Source organism: Oncorhynchus tshawytscha, linkage group LG13 (genome assembly GCF_018296145.1).
Source record: "Oncorhynchus tshawytscha isolate Ot180627B linkage group LG13, Otsh_v2.0, whole genome shotgun sequence".
In the NCBI taxonomy this organism is placed as follows: domain Eukaryota; kingdom Metazoa; phylum Chordata; class Actinopteri; order Salmoniformes; family Salmonidae; genus Oncorhynchus; species Oncorhynchus tshawytscha.
Window position 1 is genome coordinate 72,507,078 of NC_056441.1, and position 17,747 is coordinate 72,524,824.

Here is a 17,747-nt window from a genome sequence, read left to right on the forward strand (position 1 = left end):
ACACTGTCAAACACTGTGAAGGAAGAGACTGTCTGAGAGCAGCTGAAGGTTCTCTTTAAAGACAACACACAGATGCGGTAATAACAGCAGCTAATCTCCGTCTCTAGCCGGAGAACAGAGGCATCTCCTCTCAAACTAGGGCAAGTGGTCAACCAGCCCACTCCAAACCCCTCAGGCTAAGCAAAAAGGGGTACATTGCCCGGTGTGTGTGCACTGTGCAGCCATCAGCAGTAGTTCTGGTAACTGGGTTGAGGGAGTATTTTCCTGCATGGCAATTGACTGGACAGCTAGATTGGTGGTGTGATGTCACAGTGCCTCAAGGCCTTGTTGTAAGCAGTCTGAGCCAGGTCAGGGCTTTCTCTTACCTAGCCAGAGTAGAGTCAGGGTTTTTTCTCTCTCAGCTAGCCAGAGCCAGGTCAGGGCTTTCTTTCTCTCAGCTAGCCAGAGCCAGCTTCTCAAGGAGCACAGAGCCACGAGCTAGAGAGGTGTATTTACAGGGCTTGGCTCTATCTCCTAACAGGCTATCTATCTACGTATCTATCTATCCATCTATCCATCTATCTATCTACGTATCTATCTATCTACGTATCTATCTATCTATCTACGTATCTATCTATGTATCTATCTACCTTACCTACCTACCTACCTACCTACCTGCCTGCCTATCTATCTACAGTCGAAGTCGGAAGTTTACATACACCTCAGCCAAATACATTTATATTCCCTGCCTTAGGTCAGTTAGGATCACCACTTTATTTTAAGAATGTGAAATGTCAGAATAATAGTAGAGAGAATTATTTCTTTCAGCTTTTATTTCTTTCATCACATTCCCAGTGGGTCAGAAGTTAACATATACTCAATTAGTATTTGGTAGCATTGCCTTTAAATTGTTTAACTTCGGTCAAACACTTTGTGTAGCCTTCCACAAGATTCCCACAATAAGTTGGGTGAATCTTGGCCCATTCCTCCTGACAGAGCTGGTGTAACTAAGTCAGGTTTGTAGGCCTCGTTGCTCGCACAAGCTTTTTCAGTTCTGCCCACAAATTTTCGAAAGGATTGAGGTCAGGGCTTTGTGATGGCTACTCCAATACCTTGACTTTGTTGTCCTTTAGCCATTTTGCCGCAACTTTGGAAGCATGCTTGGGGTCATTGTCCATTTGGAAGACCCATTTGCGACCAATCTTTAACTTCCTGACTGTTGTCTTGAGATGTTGCTTCAATATATCCACATAATTTTACTCCCTCATGATGCCATCTATTTTGTGAATTGCACCAGTCCCTCCTGCAGCAAAGCACCCGCTGCCACCCCCATGCTTCACGGTTGGGATGGTGTTCTTCGGCTTGCAAGTCTCCCCTTTTTCCACTAAACATAACGATGGTCATTATGGCCAAACAGTTCTATTTTTGTTTCATCAGACCAGAGGACATTTCTCCAAAAAGTACGATCTTTGTCCCCATGTGCAGTTGCAAACCGTAGTCTGGCTTTTTTTACGACGGTTTTGGAGCAGTGGCTTCTTCCTCGCTGAGCGGCCTTTCAGGTTATGTCGATTTAGGACTCGCATTACCGTGGATATAGAGCCTTTTGTACCTGTTTCCTTAACTTTCCAGTAACTTCACCAGGTCCTTTGCTGTTGTTCTGGGATTGATTTGCACTTTTTGCACCAAAGTACGTTCATCTCTAGGAGACAGAACGCGTCTCCTTCCTGAGCGGTATGACGGCTGCGTGGTCCCATGGGGTTTATACTTGCATAATATTGTTTGTACAGATGAACGTGGTACCTTCAGGCATTTGGAAATTGCTCCCAAGGATGAACCAGACTTGTGGAGGTCTACAATTGTTTTGTCCTAGGTCTTGGCTGATTTGTTTTGATTTTCCCATGATGTCAAGCAAAGAGGGACAGAGTTTGAAGGTAGGCCTTGAAATACATCCACAGGTACACCTTCAATTGACTCAAATGACGTTAATTAGCATATCAGAAGCTTCTAAAGCCATGATATCATTTTCGGGAATTTTCCAAGCTATTTAAAGGCACAGTCAACTTAGTGTATGTAAAACTTCTGACCCACTGGAATTGTGAAACAGTGAATTATAAGTGAAATAACCTGTCTGTAAACAATTGTTGGAAAACAGTAGATGTCCTAACCGACTTAACAAAATTATTTGTTTATTTTACTGTTATTTTACCAGGTAAGTTGACTGAGAACACGTTCTCATTTACCACAACGACCTGGGGAATAGTTACAGGGGAGAGGATGGGGATGAATGAGCCAATTATAAACTGGGGATTATTAGGTGACCATGATGGTTTGAGGGCCAGATTGGGAATTTAGCCAGGACACCGGGGTTAACACCCCTACTCTTACAATAAGTGCCATGGGATCTTTAATGTACTCAGAGAGTCAGGACACCCGTTTAACGTCCCATCTGAAAGACAGCACCCTACACAGGGCAGTGGGATATTTTTTAGACCAGAGGAAAGAGTGCCTCCTACTGGCCCTCCAACACCACTTCCAGCAGCATCTGGTCTCCCATCCAGGGACTGACCAGGACCAACGCTGCTTAGCTTTAGAAGCAAGCCAGCAGTGGTATGCAGGGTGGTTTATATTATAGTTTGTTAACAAGAAATTTGTGGAGCGGTTGAAAAACTAGTTTTAATGACTCCAACCTAAGTGTATGTAAACTTCCGATTTCAACTGTATCTCCTAACAGGCTATTTATGAATCTCCTTACTGGGTATGTATCTATCTATCTCCCACACTTTGTGTTGTGCTGATCTCTCTAAGAAAGACGATTGATTATGTCACAGTGAACAAAGCAAGTGCTTCATAAGATAGCTGAGGCGATCAACCTGTCGAGGTTTATATAACAATGTAATATCCCTGTCATAAACACTTTACAACCTGCTAGTGCAACCCTAAATGTTAGGTATGTTAGGGCATGAATTATGCCTGATCAAACAACTTGCATTGTTACAGAACAACTTGCTACTGACTCAAGGGTTTAATCATTCGATATGTCCCCATTAGACTGCACATCGCAGAGTTTTGCATGTTTCAGTTTGACAAAGGAACCCACAGCCCAGACAGACACAAAGCCACAGTGTTAGGGGTGCAGTTGGCCAACACTCCCGTTCGGATGTACGAGAAGAGCGAGAGCGAGGTTACAGGTTGGTTTGGCGCTGCTCTCTTTTCTAGCCATAGCTCTGGGGACTTTACTCAGCAGGACACAGATGAGCTTCCTGTGTGGTGAAACCCATGTGACCCCCCCCTGCATTCCATCCCCTCCTCAACTGACCCAACACACAAACAGCACACACTATGCCGAAAGACAGTACAGTATGAAGATTGGCTAAAACGGTTTCTTCATGAGAAATCCCTGATCACACTTGTAGGCAGTGTCATGGCACGATGGCTAGCTAACCTAGCCAACGATGCGTAGAAACGCGGCATCGGGTCTAACGGTTGTCTAGCGCCAAACTGCGCATGGGCACACCGTCAAATCAAAGGCACTTCTTCGATATAAAGTTGTTTTAACGAAAATGAAAACGTGTCAGTTTGTCACTTTCACGAGGTTGGAGTATTAAACATGTTCAACTACGTAAGACATTGGCTCGATTCTAGGTTGTGCCTTTAACAACTCAGGAGAAAAAAATGCACTTCTTTCATTGACTTCAAAAACCCCAAATCCTGGCCTGGTCTGTGGTCTGTTTCACAAGTGTTCCCGGAAGTCTCGCAATGTTGCATTTCTGGATCTAGAAACTATGCTATGGCATTCTATGGCCTTCTTTACACTGTGACAAATATTTGTCACTAAATGAGCGTGGTGATCTTTCAACAAACATTACTCACTGTGTTGATACATACAGATACTTGACATTCAAAGTGACAAACACAAAAGGTACAGAGTCTACTGAACTGTAAAGACAACACACAGTGTTGCCTAAACTTTTCACAACACTTGATGCTTAATTTTGCATGTGTCTAAATGACTGAAGCATGTAACAAACTTTTTAAGGCCAAATACCAGAGTACATGTGACTAGGGCAGTTATGGTGACCTTATTAACGCCACACTGGCGGTCATGAGTCATGACTTCAGTCAAATTCCATGTAATTGTTTAGTCACGGCAACTAGTCTTCTCCAACTAGTCTTCTCCCAAACAAATTTCACACATCTATTATTTAGTTTATGTAAAGACAAGATTAAATTAAGAATAGTCTGATGGGTGACAACATTATCACTTGTGAATGATGTATTATCACTTGTGAATGATGTATTATCACTTGTGAATGATGTATTATCACTTGTGAATGATGTATTATCACTTGTGAATGATGTATTATCACTTGTAAATGATGTATTCTCACTTGTGAATGATGTATTCTCACTTGAGAATGATGTATTATCACTTGAGAATGATGTATTATCACTTGTGAATGATGTATTATCACTTGTGAATGATGTATTATCACTTATGAATGATGTATTATCACTTGTGAATGATGTATTATCACTTGTGAATGATGTATTATCACTTGTGAATGATGTATGAATGATGTATTATCACTTGTAAATGAATGATGTATTATCACTTGAGAATGATGTATTATCACTTGTGAATGATGTATTATCACTTATGAATGATGTATTATCACTTGTGAATGATGTATTATCACTTGTGAATGATGTATTATCACTTGTGAATGATGTATTCTCACTTGTGAATGATGTATTCTCACTTGAGAATGATGTATTATCACTTGAGAATGATGTATTATAACTTGTGAATGATGTATTCTCACTTGAGAATGATGTATTCTCACTTGAGAATGATGTATTAACACTTGTGAATGATGTATTCTCACTTGAGAATGATGTATTCTCACTTGAGAATGATGTATTAACACTTGTGATAGATGCATTACACACCTCATGTAGCCAAATGAATCCGTTTTACATACAGAAGGCAGCGTGTGAGTTTCAAGTTTGGGGAAGATCATTTTCACCATAAAAATACACCTTTATAATAAAACACTACATGCATAATTCACATTTGCGGTCACTTTTGAGAATGGTGTTTCCCCACTAATTGATTGCATTTTGGAACAAACACACTTTATAGCCTACTGCTGTGTGTGCATTGCTGCACTTATAATGTGATGAAATAGCCTAATAGCTTATCAACATTTTAAGCTAAATGTTCTGGTCTGTTACTTCAGCCTCATTGTTTTTAAAAGGTGTTTTGATGTGAGTGGTTGTATTAATTTGGGATCTATCGCATCCCATAACTGTCCAAGAGTATGTTTGGAATATTTATTTCTCACACAGGACAAGTTGACCAATAGAATAGGTCAACTTTTGTATTAGCGGTATAGTAGATTGACATAGGCTAGTGCTTTTGCTGTTTGTTAGGCCAATCATCTACTCATCTTGTTGGCTGACGAAAAGTTAATGTGGACAGTTCTTCTAACATCTTCAATATGCACCTCGGAATTCGATACGGACACGCACAGTTGGGTCCAGAGCTCATGCCTTTTAAATAAAATCAAAGTTTATTTGTCACGTGCGCCGAATACAACAGGTATTACAGTGAAATGCTTACCTACAGGCTCTAACCAATAGTGCAAAAAAGGTATTAGGTGAACAATTGGTAAGTAAAGAAATAAAACAACAGAAGAAAGAGAGGCTATATACAGTAGCGAGGCTATAACAGTAGCGAGGCTATATACAGTAGCGAGGCTATATACAGTAGCGAGGCTATATACAGTAGCGAGGCTATATACAGTAGCGAGGCTATAACAGTAGCAAAGCTATATACAGTAGCGAGGCTATATACAGTAGCGAGCTATATAAAGTAGCGAGGCTATATACAGTAGCGAGGCTAAAAAGTAGCGAGGCTATAAAAGTAGCGAGGCTATATAAAGTAGCGAGGCTATATAAAGTAGCGAGGCTATATACAGTAGCGAGGCTATATACAGTAGAGAGGCTATAAAAGTAGCGAGGCTATATACAGTAGCGAGGCTATAAAAGTAGCGAGGCTATAAAAGTAGCAAGGCTATAAAAGTAGCAAGGCTATATACAGTAGCGAGGCTATTAAAGTAGCGAGGCTATAAAAGTAGCAAGGCTATAAAAGTAGCAAGGCTATATACAGAAGTAGCGAGGCTATATACAGTAGCGAGGCTATAACAGTAGCGAGGCTATATACAGTAGCGAGGCTATATACAGTACCGAGGCTATATACAGTAGCGAGGCTATAACAGTAGCGAGAATATAACAGTAGCGAGGCTATAACAGTAGCGAGGCTATAAAAGTAGCGAGGCTATAACGGTAGCGAGGCTATAAAAGTAGCGAGGCTATAAAAGTAGCGGGGCTATATACAGTAGCGAGGCTATATAAAGTAGCGAGGCTATAAAAGTAGCGAGGCTATAAAAGTAGCGAGGCTATAAAAGTAGCGAGGCTATATACAGTAACGAGGCTATATACAGTAGCGAGGCTATATACAGTAGCGAGGCTATATACAGTAGAGAGGCTATAAAAGTAGCGAGGCTATAAAAGTAGCGAGGCTATATACAGTAGCAAGGCTATATACAGTAGCGAGGCTATATACGGTAGCGAGACTATATACAGTAGCGAGGCTATATACAGTAGCGAGGCTATAACAGTAGCGAGGCTATATACAGTAGCGAGGCTATATACAGTAGAGAGGCTATAAAAGTAGCGAGGCTATATACAGTAGCGAGGCTATAAAAGTAGCGAGGCTATAAAAGTAGCAAGGCTATAAAAGTAGCAAGGCTATATACAGTAGCGAGGCTATTAAAGTAGCGAGGCTATAAAAGTAGCAAGGCTATAAAAGTAGCAAGGCTATATACAGAAGTAGCGAGGCTATATACAGTAGCGAGGCTATAACAGTAGCGAGGCTATAACAGTAGCGAGGCTATAACGGTAGCGAGGCTATAAAAGTAGCGAGGCTATAAAAGTAGCGGGGCTATATACAGTAGCGAGGCTATAAAAGTAGCGAGGCTATAACGGTAGCGAGGCTATAAAAGTAGCGAGGCTATAAAAGTAGCGGGGCTATATACAGTAGCGAGGCTATATAAAGTAGCGAGGCTATAAAAGCAGCAAGGCTATAAAAGTAGCAAGGCTATATACAGTAGCGAGGCTATTAAATAGCGAGGCTATAAAAGTAGCAAGGCTATAAAAGTAGCAAGGCTATATACAGAAGTAGCGAGGCTATATACAGTAGCGAGGCTATAACAGTAGCGAGGCTATAACAGTAGCGAGGCTATAACGGTAGCGAGGCTATAAAAGTAGCGAGGCTATAAAAGTAGCGGGGCTATATACAGTAGCGAGGCTATAAAAGTAGCGAGGCTATAACGGTAGCGAGGCTATAAAAGTAGCGAGGCTATAAAAGTAGCGGGGCTATATACAGTAGCGAGGCTATATAAAGTAGCGAGGCTATAAAAGTAGCAAGGCTATAAAAGTAGCGAGGCTATATACAGTAACGAGGCTATATACAGTAGCGAGGCTATATACAGTAGCGAGGCTATATACAGTAGAGAGGCTATAAAAGTAGCGAGGCTATAAAAGTAGCGAGGCTATATACAGTAGCAAGGCTATATACAGTAGCGAGGCTATATACGGTAGCGAGACTATATACAGTAGCGAGGCTATATACAGTAGCGAGGCTATTACAGTAGCGAGGCTATAACAGTAGCGAGGCTATATACAGTAGCGAGGCTATAACAGTAGCGAGGCTATAAAAGTAGCGAGGCTATAACAGTAGCGAGGCTATAAAAGTAGCGAGGCTATAAAAGTAGTGAGGCTACATAGAGACACCGGTTAGTCAGGCTGATTGAGGTAGTATGTACATGTAGATATGGTTAAAGGGACTATGCATATAGGATAAACAGAGAGTAGCAGCACGTAAAAAGAGAGGTTGGGGGGGGGACAATGCAAATAGTCCGGGTAGCCATTTGATTACCTGTTCAGGAGTCTTAAGCCTTTTTGTCCTAGAATTGGCACTCCGGAACCGCTTGCCATGTGGTAGTAGAGAGAACAGTCTATGACTGGGGTGGCTGGGGTTTTTGACAATTTTTGAAGCCTTCCTCTGACACTGCCTGGTGTAGAGGTCCTGGATGGCAGGTAGCTTAGCCCCAGTGATGTGCTGGGCCGTACGCACTACCCTCTGTAGTGCCTTGCGGTCAGAGGCCGAGCAATTGCCGTACCAGGCAGTTGCCGTACCAACCTGCTCCACTACAGCCCCGTCGATGAGAATGGGGGCGTACTCGGTCCTCATTTTCCTGTAGTCCACAATCATCTCCTTAGTCTTGGTTACGTTGAGGGATAGGTTGTTATTCTGGCACCACCTGGCCAGGTCTCTGACCTCCTCCCTATAGGCTGTCTCGTCGTTGTTGGTGTTGTGTCATCTGCAAACATATTGATGGTGTTGGAGTTGTGCCTGGCCATGCAGTCATGGGTGAACAGGGAGTACAGGAGGGGACAGAGCACGCACCCCTGGGGGGCTCCAGTGTTGAGGATAAGCGCGGCAGATGTGTCACTACCTACCCTCACCACCTGGGGGCAGCCCATCAGGAAGTCCAGGATCCAGTTGCAGAGGGAGGTGTTTAGTCCCAGGGTCCTTAGCTTAGTGATGAGCTTTGAGGGTACTATGGTGTTGAACGATGAGCTGTAGTCAATGAATAGCATTCTCACATAAGTGTTCCTTTTGTCCGGGTGGGAAAGGGCAGTGTGGAGTGCAATAGAGATTGCATCATCTGTGGATCTGTTTGGGCGGTATGCAAATTGGAGTGGGTCTAGGGTTTCTGGGATAATGGTGTTGATGTGAGCCATTACCATTCTTTCAAAGCACTTCATGGCTATGGACGTGAGTGCTACAGGTCTGTAGTCATTTAGTCAGGTTGCCTCTGTGTTCTTGGGCACAGGGACTATGGTGGTCTGCTTGAAACATGTTGGTATTACAGACTCAATCAGGGACATGTTGAAAATGTCAGTGAAGACACCTGACAGTTGGTCAGCACATGCCCGGAGCACACGTCCTGGTAATCCGTCTGGCCCCGCAGCCTTGTGAATGTTGACCTGTTTAAAGGTCTTACTCACGTCGGCTACGGAGAGCGTGATCACACAGTCGTCCGGAACAGCTGATGCTCTCATGCATGCTTCAGTGTTGCTTGCCTCGAAGCGAGCATAGAAGTGATTTAGCTCGTCTGGTAGGTGCATGTCACTGGGCAGCTCGCGGCTGTGCTTCCCTTTGTAGTCTGTAATAGTTTGCAAGCCCTGCAAGCCCTGCCACATAAGATGAACGTCAGAGCCAGTGTAGTATGATTCAATCTTAGGACTGCAGGGCATAGCAGGATTTCTTGTAAGCTTCCGGGTTAGTGTCCCGCACCTTGAAAGCGGCAGCTCTACCCTTTAGCTCAGTGCAAATGTTGCCTGTAATCCATGGCTTCTGTTTGGGGTATGTACGTACAGTCACTGTGACGACGATGTCCTCGATGCACTTATTGATAAAGCCAGTGACTGATGTGGTGTACTCCTCAATGTCATCAGAAGAATCCCGGAACATGTTCCAGTCTGTGATAGCAAAACAGTCCTACAGATTAGCATCTGCTTCATCTGACCACTTTTTTATAGATCGAGTCACTGGTGCTTCTTGCTTTAATTTTTGCTTGTAAGCAGGAATCAGCAGGATAGAGTTGTGGTCGGATTTACCAAATGGAGGGTGAGGGAGAGCTTTGTACGTGTCTCTGTATGTGGAGTACAGGTGATCTAGAATTTTTTGCCCTCTGGTTGCACATTTAACATGTTGATAGAAATTTGGTAGAACTGATTTGAGTTTCCCTGCTTTAAAGTCTCCGGCCACTAGGAGCGCCGCCTCTGGGTGAGTGGTTTCCTGTTTGCTTATTTCCTTATACAACTGACTGAGTGCGGTCTTAGTGCCAGCATCTGTCTTTTATGTGACTTTTTTTCAAATCCTTATTAGAGTTGCATCATGCAGCCCTGGAATGTTTAAAAAAAAGTTTGTATCACAAGTAAAGTTGCATAAATAACTCCAATTGAAGCATATAGGAGGACCTGTGTCGTTATTAACCGCTCAATATCCTTTCTATCTTATTCAGCTTTGTTCAATTGTATTCTTCATACTATTAAATAATGCCACAGGATTCTAAGCAAATATTTTCTGCTAAATTAATTAGTGTATCCCACAGCCATATGGCATAGCCAGATCATAAGCTAACATAATGTCAGAGTATGCTATTCTGTTCTTCTGAAATAGACTACATTTTCATCATATCATGTTTCTTCAGACCTGTCGAAAATAATGGATTTATTGTGATGGTGTAGGCTATATTAAAAGGATTTATTAGACTTTTAAAAATGTAGATGTTCCAAAGGTCTGCATCAGTGGCTTGTAGGCTATGTGTGGAAGCCAGAAGATGCTAAATGTGTTTATGTTAATTAACGGTCAATTACAATGAGACCGGCAGTTATTTGCTTGATAATCACCGGCTGACAAAATGTAACGAATGCCACAGCCCCACATTTAACTTTCTTCTAAGATACAAATATTTGTTTCTGTCTCAACATGCACTTTGGGCTGCAAAACATTGTATGAAATGTGCTTTACAAATAATGTATATAATTATTAGTATTATTATTAAAAATATAAGGGAACATCAGGTCTGACCTAGCCCTGCCGAGGGAGGCCTTACACCAGGGTCAACCGGTACGAGCTGCCTGCCTGCCTCTCCCACCCACACCCTCCAACATCGTCCATCTCTCTCCACCCTCAGCCCCCCCGCCCAGAGTAAGACAAACAAGCTGTACATCACTCTGCCAGACAATAACAAAGCCTTCCCAGGACACAGCCTCAGTGCCAGGTACAACAGGGCACTGTGAAAGGAAGAGTTGCAACTGGGGGATTTAAGGTGGTGTGGACAAGTAGATGTGTTTACTCATGCAAAACTTCTACTAATGCTAACTGGTGAAGGATGAGCCAATAAACATGCAGGTAATTACTAGAACAAACTAGCAGAGACGAGAGTTCCAACACAACCAGCGTGTCAACGCCAGACTGTTCTGTACAAAGATGTGGAGGAAGGGGAAGACAGGTTCATTTGGATTTTGTGTGTGTGTGTGTGTGTGTGCGCGCACACTGAGGCTAAGTGATGTGTGCTCCAGCAGCATAGTGAAGCGTGCGAGTAGCAGCCTCTGGTAACTACTCTACCCAGACAGACAGCTCAGGTGACAACAGATTGGTAGTGAGGCTTCCTGTTTCAGCAGAAAAGGCTGCACTTATCTTCGCCGTGGTTCGAGGGTAGAGCAAAGTGGTTGAGGTGTGCGTGCGTGTGTGTTTGTGTGTGCGTGAGAGAGAGAGAGTGAAAGATAGGGAGTGATGCATATACAGAATGTGTGCGTGCATGTGGAAAGAGGGGGTGCTTAGCAGCTTTCAAGCCCTTCTCTGATTTCTAAACTCATTTGGCTTGGGGTATTGACCTGCCTAAGCCTCTAGAGCAGGGTAGGTGGGGGCTAGTTTCCTAACGCTGGCTACAGTAGAGACCAATGGCTTTCATTTCACTGGCCATCCTCACATAGATTTATTTAGAAAGCACAGAGAGAATCAGCACCCTGATGTGTTCTATTTCCCCTCAAAACATCATTACAGTAGTGAGAAGGAGAGGAGAGGAAGCTACATTAGACTAGTGACAAGGAGGGGAGAGGAAGCTACATTAGAGTAGTGTGAAGGAGAGGAGAGGAAGCTCCATTCAAATAGTGACAAGGAGAGGAGAGGAAGCTCCATTAATGTAGTGAGAAGGAGAGGAGAGGAAGCTCCATTAGAGTAGTGAGAAGGAGAGGAAGCTACATTAGAGTAGTAAGAAGGAGAGGAGAGGAAGCTACATTAGAGTAGTGACAAGGAGAGGAAAGGAAGCTACATTAGAGTAGTAAGAAGGAGAGGAAACTACATTAGCGTAATGACAAGGAGAGGAGAGGAAGCTACATTAGAGTAGTGTGAAGGAGAGGAGAGGAAGCTCCATTCAAATAGTGACAAGGAGAGGAGAGGAAGCTCCATTAATGTAGTGAGAAGGAGAGGAGAGGAAGCTCCATTAGAGTAGTGAGAAGGAGAGGAAGCTACATTAGTAGTGTAGCTCCATTCAAATAGTGACAAGGAGAGGAGAGGAAGCTCCATTAATGTAGTGAGAAGGAGAGGAGAGGAAGCTCCATTAGAGTAGTGAGAAGGAGAGGAAGCTACATTAGAGTAGTAAGAAGGAGAGGAAGCTACATTAGAGTAGTAAGAAGGAGAGGAGAGGAAGCTACATTAGAGTAGTGACAAGGAGAGGAGAGGAAGCTCCATTAGAGTAGTGAGAAGGAGAGGAAGCTACATTAGAGTAGTAAGAAGGAGAGGAGAGGAAGCTACATTAGAGTAGTGACAAGGAGAGGAAAGGAAGCTCAATTAGAGTAGTGAGAAGGAGAGGAAGCTACATTAGAGTAGTAAGAAGGAGAGGAAGCTACATTAGAGTAGTGTGAAGGAGAGGAGAGGAAGCTCCATTCAAATAGTGACAAGGAGAGGAGAGGAAGCTCCATTAATGTAGTGAGAAGGAGAGGAGAGGAAGCTCCATTAGAGTAGTGAGAAGGAGAGGAAGCTACATTAGAGTAGTGTGAAGGAGAGGAGAGGAAGCTCCATTCAAATAGTGACAAGGAGAGGAGAGGAAGCTCCATTAATGTAGTGAGAAGGAGAGGAGAGGAAGCTCCATTAGAGTAGTGAGAAGGAGAGGAAGCTACATTAGAGTAGTAAGAAGGAGAGGAGAGGAAGCTACATTAGAGTAGTGACAAGGAGAGGAGAGGAAGCTACATTAGAGTAGTAAGAAGGAGAGGAAACTACATTAGCGTAATGACAAGGAGAGGAGAGGCTCGCAATTTCGGTGAGGCTCACTTGTTATCGGAGATATCGGAAAGTGGACTGGAGGCAGGGCATGAAAGGGATAACGAATCCAGTTGTTTGTGTCATCCGTTTCGGGAAAGTACCTCTGTAATTGTGCACCCAACTCACTCAGGTGCTTCGCTATATCACATTTGACATTGTCCGTAAGCTTGAGTTCATTAGCACACCAAAATCATATAGTGATAGAAAGACCTGTATGTTGTCGTTGTTAATGCAGACAGAGAAGAGCTCCAACTTCTTAATCATAGCCTCAATTTTGTCCCACACATTGAATATAGTTGTGGAGTCCCTGTAATCCCAGATTCAGATAATTCATTAAAATTATGGTCAGTAATGAAAACTTTAAGCTTGTCTATCAATAAAAAAAAAGTGTCAATACTTTGCCCCTTGATAACCAGCACACTTCTGCATGTTGTAAAAGCGTTACATGGTCGCTGCTCATATCATTGCATAGTGCAGAAAATACACGAGAGTTCAGGGGCCTTGCTTTATTAACAAAGTTAATCATTTTCACTGTAGTGTCCAAAACATATTTCAAGCTGTCAGGCATTCCCTTGGCAGCAAGAGCCTCTCGGTGGATGCTGCAGTGTACCGGGAGCAACTGTGGCGTCGGGAGCAACTGCTTGCACGCGCGTTACCACTCCACTATGTCTCCCTGTCATGGCTTTTGCTCCACCAGTAGAGATACCAACATGAGCAGAAGCTATGTTTGGCTACATACGGACCGTTACTGGAATTCCCGCGAGAGAGTAACGGTTAAGGTGATTGGATGTTAATTATTTGACTAGGCTACCTATATTTGACATTGTGTTGTTATTTCACTGAACACCAGATGGTTTCATTTTATTTTTGGCAGTGAAACGAGGCTACTCAGGAAAGAAAAAAAACTCACCCAAATTTATAGCCCCATTGGAAAATATAAATGGAAGGTTTGAAAATGTAAAGAAAATAAAATGTAAAAAATAAATAAATAATCAAATTAATCACATTTTTATTTGGCGTACCCCACAGCATTGCACATATCCCCCAGTTTGGGAATACCTGGGTTAGTGAGAAGGAGAGGAGAGAAGAGGAAGCTACATTAGGTTAGTGAGAAGCAGCCCAAGTGCCTGTACTCCTCTGTGGACATTCTCACCGTTTGTGAGAATAAGCAGATGTACTGAGGTCCATGAAAACCTTGTCTTTAAAAGCTGCACTCGGTCTGCCTTCCCTCCTCCTCTCTCCATGTTTTCCCTCCTATCTTATCTCCCTCCTTCCATCCCAAGCTCCAACACCCCAGACCCCCATTGTGTAAAAATGAACCCCTTCTCCCCTCTTCCAAGCTTTGGGGCTCTTTGGTCAAGCTCTCCTTTCACCTTCTCCTCCTCCCTCTTCTCCTCCTCTCGCAAGTCCTTCACCCCCTCCCAAAGGGAAATGAAAGGGGGATGATAGGAGGGCAAGGGCTCCCTGTGATGCTTCATTCTCCCCACCTTCACAAAGACCTTGTCCTCTCACATGAATAAGCAGCTCCCTTAACCCTCCAAATAACTTCCAAGTGTGTGTTGACCTCTGGCTGCATCTTGTAACCTTTGAACTTGCATCTGAAGGAACAGCTCAAATCAGGGCATTTGAACAGATTGTATGTACTGAATGTGGTCAACGTGTGAATATCCATCCAAATATAGACGCAATTGGTCAATGAATAGCCACCCTGCAGGTAGAGCATTGCAAGTAGTGAGGGCTCTGGCAATTCCCAGCGCTAATGGTTTGAGGGGAGAGGAGTGTAAGATGAACAGCCACCCTGCAGGTAGAGGACCAGCACGGTTGAAGGGGAGAGGAGTGTAAGATGAACAGCCACCCTGCAGGTAGAGGACCAGCATTGTTGGAGGGGTTCGGGTGTAAGATGAACAACCACCCTGCAGGTAGAGGACCAGCATTGTTGGAGGGGTTGGGGGTGTAAGGTGAACAACCACCCTGCAGGTAAAGGACCAGCATTGTTGGTAGGGTTGGGGGTGTAAAATGAACAACCACCCTGCAGGTAGAGGACCAGCACGGTTGGTGGGGTTGGGTGGGGGTGTAAGATGAACAACCACCCTGCAGGTAGAGGACCAGCATTGTTGGAGGGGTTGGGGGTTTAAGATGAACAACCACCCTGCAGGTGGAGGACCAGCACGGTTGGTGGGGTAAGATGAACAGCCACCCTGCAGGTAGAGGACCAGCACGGTTGGTGGGGTTGGGGGTGTAAGATGAACAGCCACCCTGAGGGTAGAGGACTAGCATTGTTGGAGGGGTTGGGGGTGTAAGATGAACAACCACCCTGCAGGTAGAGGACTAGCATTGTTGGAGGGGTTGGGGGTGTAAGATGAACAACCACCCTGCAGGTAAAAGACCAGCATTGTTGGAGGGATTGGGGGTGTAAGATGAACAACCACCCTGCAGGTAGAGGACCAGCACGGTTGGAGGGGAGAGGAGTGTAAGATGAACAACCACCCTGCAGGTAGAGGACTAGCATTGTTGGAGGGATTGGGGGTGTAAGATGAACAACCACCCTGCAGGTAGAGGACCAGCACAGTTGGAGGGGAGAGGAGTGTAAGATGAACAACCACCCTGCAGGTAGAGGACTAGCATTGTTGGAGGGATTGGGGGTGTAAGATGAACAACCACCCTGCAGGTAGAGGACCAGCACGGTTGGAGGGGAGAGGAGTGTAAGATGAACAACCACCCTGCAGGTAGAGGACCAGCACAGTTGGAGGGGAGAGGAGTGTAAGATGAACAGCCATAGACACAGTGGCATGTCTTTAGTAATGATTGAAAAAATTAAGTGGCCTAGACAGCTGCCCTGGGGTATTCCTGATTCTACCTGGATTGTGTTGGAGAGGCTTTCAATAAAGAACACCCTCTGTGTGTTGTTAGACAGGTAACTCTTTATCCACAATATAGCAGGGGGTGTAAAGCCATAACACATATGTTTTTCCAGCAGAAGACTATGATTGATAATATCAAAAGCCGCACGGAAGTCTAACAAAACAGCCCCTACAATCTTTTTATTAGCAATTTCTGTCAGCCAGTCATCAGTCATTTGTGTAAGTGCTGTGCTTGTTGAATGTCCTTCCCTATAAGCGTGCTGGAAGTCTGTTATCAATTTATTTACTGTAAAATAGCATTGTGTCTGGTCAAACACAATTTTTTCCAAAAGTTTACTAAGGGTTGGTAACAGGCCAATTGGTCGGCTATTTGAGCCAGTAAAGGGGGCTTTACTATTCTTAGGTCGCGGAATTACATTTGCTTTCTTCCAGGCCTGAGGGCACACACTTTCTAGCAGGCTTAAATGTAAAATATGGCAAATATGAGTGCCAATATTGTCTGCTAATATCCTCAGTAATTTTCTATCCAAGTTGTCAGACCCCGGTGGCTTGTCATTGCTGATAGGCAACAATCATCATTCACCTATTCCACACTCAATTTACAGAATTCAAAATTACAATAATTGTCTTTCATAATTTGGTCAGATTTACTGGATATACAAGTGGGAGGCAGGTAGCCTAGTGGTTAGAGCATTGGACTAGTAACCGAAAGTGTCACGCCCTGGTCTTAGTATTTTGTGTTTATATATTTATTTGGTCAGGCCAGGGTGTGACATGGGTTTATTTTGTGTTTTGGTATTGGGGTTTTAGTAGGTATTGGGATTGTGGCTGAGTAGGGGTGTCTAGCATAGTCTATGGCTGCCTAAGGAGGTTCTCAATCAGAGTCAGGTGATTCTCGTTGTCTCTGATTGGGAACCATATTTAGGTAGCCTGGGTTTCACTGTGTGTTTTGTGGGTGATTGTATTCACCAGATAGGCTGTATAGGTTTTCACGTTCCGTTTCTTTTTTTTGTATTTGTCTTGTTTATTCATTCATTAAACATGTATCGAACTAACCACGCTGCATTTTGGTCCGACTCAAGAAAGCCGTTACAGAAAGGTTGCAAGATTGAGTCCCTGGGGTAAAAATCTTTAGTTCTGCCTCTGAACAAGGTAGTTAACCCACTGTTCCTAGGCCGTCATTGAAAATAATGTTCAATTTTTGTTCAATGTTTGTTCTTAACTTGGGCTAGGGGGCAGTATTTGGAAATTTGGATGAATGGGGTGCCCAAAGTAAACTGCCTGTTACTCAGGCCCAGAAGCTAGGATATGCATATAATTGGTAGTATTGGATAGACACTCTAAAGTTTCCAAAACTGTTAAAATAATGTCTGTGAGTGTAACAGAAGTGATATGGCTGGCGTAAACCCGAGGACAATCCATCCAGAAAATAAAAATTCAGCTCACCCTTGATTACTATGGCTGTCAATGCAAATATAATAGGAAGACCTCCCAGATTGCAGTTCCTAGGGCTTCCACTAGATGACAACAGTCTTTAGAAAGAGTTTCGGGCATGTTTTTTGAAAAATGAGCTAGAATTTGTAGTTTTAGTAAGTGGCTCCCATTTTGGCTGTAGTGTTTGTTGCGCGCCCCGTTGAGTGCGCGTACTTCGTTATTTATCTCCGGTAATGGTCTCGGGTATTCTCCGTCTTAAATTTGATTGTTTATTTACATATTAGGGTACCTGAGGATTGATTAGGAACGTTGTATGATATGTTTGGAAGAAGTTTATTGGTAATTTATGGGATTCATTTGTATGAATTTTGGATTACTGAGTTTAGCGCGCCAATGAAACAGACTTTTTTGGGATATAAAGAAGGACTTTATCGAACAAAAGGACCATTTGTTATGTAGCTGGGACCCTTGTGATTGCAACCAAATGAAGCTATTCAAAGGTAAGTGATTTA

At 43.5% G+C, this 17,747-nt stretch overlaps 1 protein-coding gene across 1 annotated transcript in view; it reads right to left on the reverse strand.

Moving 5' to 3' along the window:
* nlk2 (nemo-like kinase, type 2) overlaps positions 1-17,747 on the reverse strand; it is a 99,182-nt gene that overhangs the window by 11,533 nt on the left and 69,902 nt on the right. The window lies entirely within an intron of this gene.